Raw genomic sequence first — 6,000 nt, 5'->3', positions numbered from 1 at the left:
ACAGGTCAGAGACGCACGTCCTGAACTCACACGAAGCCTGCAGACGGTGTGGGGATCAAGGACATTAGGAACGAGGATGCTGAAATCAGCGGCTACTTTTCTGCTGGATTTGCGGCAAGGTGGGGTTAGAAGCGTAGAGTGCTGCCAGAGATCGGGAAATGGCTAGGGATCCCAGCCGCAGAGAGGCGAGCAGGGGTCGCAAGGTGTTGTCTCTCCAAACAAACAGGCAAATTAATCAAAGAAGAGCAGCAGCTATCCGCAGCGGTAACGATTGGCGGAACCTCACACAAAGCCACAATCGACACCGGAGCAACAGCGAGCTTTATAAGCGAGGAGCTGGCGGATATACTGGCTGCTGAAGGAAAGATTACAAGGACGAGAAGGCAAGTTGGGTTGGCAGATGGCATGTGCAGCGGGATAAACCACAGCTCGAGGTACATATATAAAGGTACCGATATAAAGTGTGCTGGACATAGAGTGGTGATCCCAGAAATGAGAAAGCACAACGGATGGCTTGAGGAAAAATTGTCTGCGGCATATCACCTCTGAGAAATGCGATGTTGAAAAATTCCTAGAGCAGGAGCTCGCAGAATTTCGAAGAATGAGTGGAACATCCAATATCCAACAAGCCAATAATACCCAAAAAATCCAAAGGTCTCAGGGGAAATCAATGCGAAAGTCGAGGAGTTGCTAGGGAAGGGATGCATAGAACACTTGAGAAGTCCGTACAGCTCCCCCATTGTCATGGTGAAAAAGAAGACAGGTCAGTGGAGGCTTTGTGTCGACTTTATATAGATCAGTGATAACCGTTTAATGATCTATTGCGGAAAGGCACGAAATGGACATAGACTACAGATCACCAGCAGGCATTCGAGAAGGTAAAGGTAAGGCTAGTGGCCGATCCTGTGCTGGCATGCCCAGATTTCGCTAAACCATTCGTACTGCAGACAGACGCAAGCGATTATGGTATGGTCATTTCGTATTCAAGCCGGACCCCGAATGGCACGGAAAAGAACTATTCAACCAGCGGAAAAGAATGCCTGGCAATCGTGTGGGCGGTCCGAAAGCTCGAACCATCCTTGGAAGGATACCACTACAAAGTGGTGTCTGACCATATGGCGCTTAAATGGTTGAACAGCATCGAAAGTCTTTCAGGAAGGATAGCGTGGTGGCCCTGGAGCTGCAGTAGTATGATTTTGAAATATTGTACAGGAATGGGCAGCCTAACGTTGTCGCTGATGCACTGTCGAGACAACCTCTGCCAGTAGCCCTTAGGCTAGCCAAGGAAACTCCGGAGGACACACAGGGAGCATGCAGCTGGGTCAAATATATGTATGAGAAAATCACACACAGCCACAGAAGTTTCCGGACTACCTCATGGAGGGAGGTATAGGAGGTATATAGGAATATCCCATACAGAGCAGGCCGCCGGAAAACGATTGTAAGGCTGGCAGCTCGATATTACTGGCCAGGAATGCATAGGGACACCCGAAGAGTCATGGGCAACAGTATGCGCAGACTTTGTCGGACCATTGCCAAGATCGAAGCATTGTAACCAGATGATGCAGTGCTGATAGATTGATTTTCAAAGTGGACAGAATCGGTGCCACTGCGAACAGCAACGGCAGAAACACTTCAAAGGACGTTCAGAGAAAGAATCGGTGGTAATAACGGACAATGAAATACAGTTTGCCAGCCGAGAATTCAAGAAATTCCTCAGCGAAATGGGCATTAAGCAACAATTCACAGCGCCATATACACCGCAGGAGAATCAGACAGAAAGAGCAAACCTAGCTGTCAAAACCATGATAGCTCAGTTTGCAGGACAGAAGCAGAGGAATTGGGACGAGAAGTGGCCTGAGATTATGCTTCCGGTAAACGACGTACTTGACGTCGAAATCAACAGGTTACTCCCCGTGTTTTTTCACGCAGGCTCGAGAGCCTTGGCTGCCCAGCGCCATGTACGACAGGGGAAACCATCGGCACAGGAAAGCAGACGGAAAAGCCTGCAGATAAGGCCAATAAGATGAAGGAGATCCTCGAAATTGTGCGCCGGAACATGGAGAAAGCTGCTCAGGACCAAGCCAGGCATTACAATTTACGAAGGAGGCAGTGGAATCCAACAATAGGTGAATTCTGGGCGAGGGAGCACCATCTGTCGAAAGCAACCGAGCAACCGCCGAGATATGACCAGTCATTTGTAGAATCCGCCACAAGGAAACACAAAAGGAACGAACCGTCCAAGTCAGTGAGCTTAAACAACAAACACAAGAACTCGGTACAGACATGCAAGGACAACACGGGCAGACAGCGAGCTGGATAAGACGAGCATGCAACGACAAAAATAGCGGACTATAGCGTCGGGCAGGTACCAGAGTCTTTATAGAACGCAGGACAACACGAGCATGCAACAACAAAAAAAAGCGGTCTATAAAGTCGGGCATATACCAGATTCTTTATAGTACGCAGGACACACGGATGCACAGTGCAGACAACGAGGCAAACGGTTTCTGCGTCGGGCATGAAGCCAGAGTCATCCGTTGATACGCCGCGTAGATTAAGGTGATCTACAGGACAAGAAACCGAAAAGACCGCAGGCCAACAACAATCTTTGTTTTCCCGAGGAAAGAGGAGTGACGGTACAGCTCGAGAGCTTTACCGTAGCATGCCAAGCCGGGAAAACATGAAAATGACGGGCACACACATAAGCGGCCACAACCACAAAAAAACACACACGCATAAAATGCACTACAGCAGAGCCGTCAATCTGAAATGAGAAATATACATGAAAACTGGGTTGGCAGGGAAACAAACCACTTGCCAACTAAATACAGAACGCCGCAAGAGAGTGATGAACCTAACAGGGTCATTGACCTCGGCCCCAAGGGCAGGAAAGGTCAACTCTGCAATCCTTGGCCAAGCTTTGAAGGAAAGAGGCAATATATGATATGAAATTGCTCTTACCATATCATTGTGCGAAGTCACCATAAGTAAGGGATGGGGGCGCTTCAATTTATAGCGGCCGATTGGCACTGTACGATAGTGTCGATCGGTGGGCAGAAATGAAAATATTGGCATACGGAGAATCACACTGGGGAACATCGATTACATCGGGTGGCAACGCCACGCTAGGTCACGAGACCGATCGGCTTGGCGGAGAGTGGCCATACAACGGAGAGTCACACTGGTGAATATCGATAACACCAATAGCACCTGGAGACCGATCAGCACGGCGTAGGGTGACCATCCAACGAAGAGGACAAAGCACGGGAATTCAAAAGTCTATGGGGAAAAGTCTAAGGCGAGAATTCAAAAGTTTATGGGGAAACGTTTGGGGCGGGAGATTCAAAATCTGGAAGGAGGATCGGCGCTGTGGGTCTCAAGAAGGAGCTGTGAACGTCATGGGAATCATCTCGAAGAACGAGTGTACTAGAAGGCTACAAGTAAACGACGACAAGTACGAGGAGAAGACACGTCGAGGGAAGGATGTCAGACTGTGGAGTATACCAAGGCAGAGAGAACAGCAAGTCTCTTTTTCGTTCTCGAAGTAAGGGAAGAATGTAAGGAGTTGAATAATTCCCCACAAGTTAGAAAACAAGCAGAGTAAGCGCATGCAAACAGTGGCCTACCAGTTTCCAGTTACGCGGTGGTGCCCTGAGCACCAGACAAGGATAGGAAGAGTCGAACGGTAAAACAGTGGACTTTGGACCAGGAGGCAAGGAGACGCCGATAACTAGCGGTAAACAGAGGCCTATAACGCAGGAAACTGGATAAGTCGTTTTCTACTAGTCAACAAGTATCAGTCATCAAGTGAACCAGTAATCAGTGAAACAACGTGAAGAACCAAGTAGAGCCGTGCGGAGACATCAAGGAATCAAGATCGCTACGTCGAGACGTTCGGGACTTAGAGCTAAAGTCTTCCAATTGAGACACAGGTAGCTGAGGTCCTTACTCCTGTCACGATTTGAGCTTGGCATCCCACCCGGCGTGTCCGACAGAGTTGAACAAATAGAGTCCTTCGGCAAGGAACCGTGGGTTCAGAAGGAAAGTTGTCTAGAAGCGGCTGCCTGCCTACAAGGACTGCATTGGCGAACTCCGTCGTATGCTTGATCGTCCTGCAGAAATTTTACAAGGTCCTGGGCGACTAGCCCGGAAGAAAGCGCGTTTGTTCAGCTAGTGTCTCGAAAGGCGTATGTGTTGAGAGCACAGCAGTTCGCCGCTAGAGTCCCAGAACGGCAGCTTACCGAATCGTGAGCGCTGCGCCAACAAGAAGCGGACCCAGTCGATATATCCGAAGGCACAGCAAGGACAACAAGGACCCCCAGGTCGATGAACAACGAGCGCCGTGCGAGCATCAGATACGTCGAATTCTAAAGTCTGCGGCAGAGAGGGTAGGGTGGAAACGTTCGTTTTGAACCTGACGTTTGACCCAGGGACTGCGATGGTGGCTTCCTGCGTACGCTTGAACCGTCAGGTAGAAACTGAGCCGACGTCCGGTGCGAACGGCCGGGACAGAGCAAGGGACAGGAGGCTGCGGCTGCGAAAGGCATACGCCTTGATCGCGAGCAAAGCCGGCGAAGGAGACATCACTTCTCAGCAATCACAACCCAGCGAGACGTTCAACGTGGGAAGGAGCCAACGGCGGGAGTATTTCCACATTGTCAATGCAAAACCCCGGCCGAGGGTCAAGTTGGCGAATAAAAGATCCTTGTATATTCCCAATCTTTCTGTGCGTCTACACTGATCAATACGGCGGTCACGTTTATATAAATTTGGAGGGACGAACACTTACATCTTCTGAGCTAGTCGCACGACAATCGTAGCGAGCAGATAAACCAAGAAAATCAGTTCAATACAATTTATAATATTACGAAGTTGTCGTTTTACACAAAAAATACGAAAATGTAATAAGGCAACGCATTAAAATTCGCGGGAAAGTACACACACACAGAAACTTACTTACCTTCGAACATTTATAAAAAGCATCTTTGTGCTATTATTTAGGTGGGTGGACAGGTTGCTTGTATTGCCGCGTCTCTTAATTTCCTTCACGCATTGTGTGAGTTTTGCAGAATATGGCTTAAAGTCGGTGTAATAATTATTTGTTGAACTCATTTTAATATTACGTGTACTCACGTTTGACTTGCCAGCGTAAGAGTGGCCGGCTTTGAAATATCAAAAAATCATCTAAAAACAAGAAACGAAGCAAACTTCGGTAAGCCGAAGTTCATATACACTTGCAGCTTTCTCAAAAATTAAATATTCTTGAAAACATTAAAATTATGATTTACTTGCGTTTATGTTTAAAAGCATTGAAGCTATGACGATTTGCTATAAAATTTTAATAGGTCAATTTTTAAGTATTTTTATTGTTTCTGTGGGAACTATATAATATAGTCGTCCGATTTTGATGAAATTTAAACCGTAATTCTGAAATATTTAACCATTACTATTTGTCGAAAAACTAAAATAAAAATTAAGAAACAGCAAAGTTATAGTTTTGTTTCATTTTTTTCCGACTGTTCCTATGGGAGCTATATGCATAGTCGTCCGATCAGGCTCGTTCCGACTTATGTACTACCTGCAAAGACAACTTTTGGGAAAGTTTTATGCAGATAGCTTTAAAACTGAGAGACTAGTTTGCGTAGCAACGGACGGACAGACGGACGGACAGACGGACATGGCTAGATCGACTCTCCTAGTGATGCTGATCCAGAATATATATACTTTATAGGTTCGGAGATGTCTCCCTCCTTCACTGCGTTGCAAACTTCTGACTGAAATTATAATACACTCTGCAAGGGTATAAATATTGAATATGAGTTTACTCAACTCTTTAATACTCAGCAGGATTTCCATAATGCGACCGAGGCATTTGCCAACATGGAGAACAAGGAAGAGAAGGTGATGGTGTTGCTTGACGGATTTGCAATGGAGACCACCACAGTACCTAAAAGGGGCAAGGATCCCCGTATATGTGGGAGTTATTTTATTTTACAA

The sequence above is a fragment of the Drosophila elegans genome, unplaced genomic scaffold, assembly GCF_018152505.1.
Source record: "Drosophila elegans isolate 14027-0461.03 unplaced genomic scaffold, ASM1815250v1 contig_208, whole genome shotgun sequence".
Lineage (NCBI taxonomy): Eukaryota > Metazoa > Arthropoda > Insecta > Diptera > Drosophilidae > Drosophila > Drosophila elegans.
The sequence above is the reverse complement of the archived record's forward strand: the minus strand, read 5'-3'. Positions refer to the sequence as shown.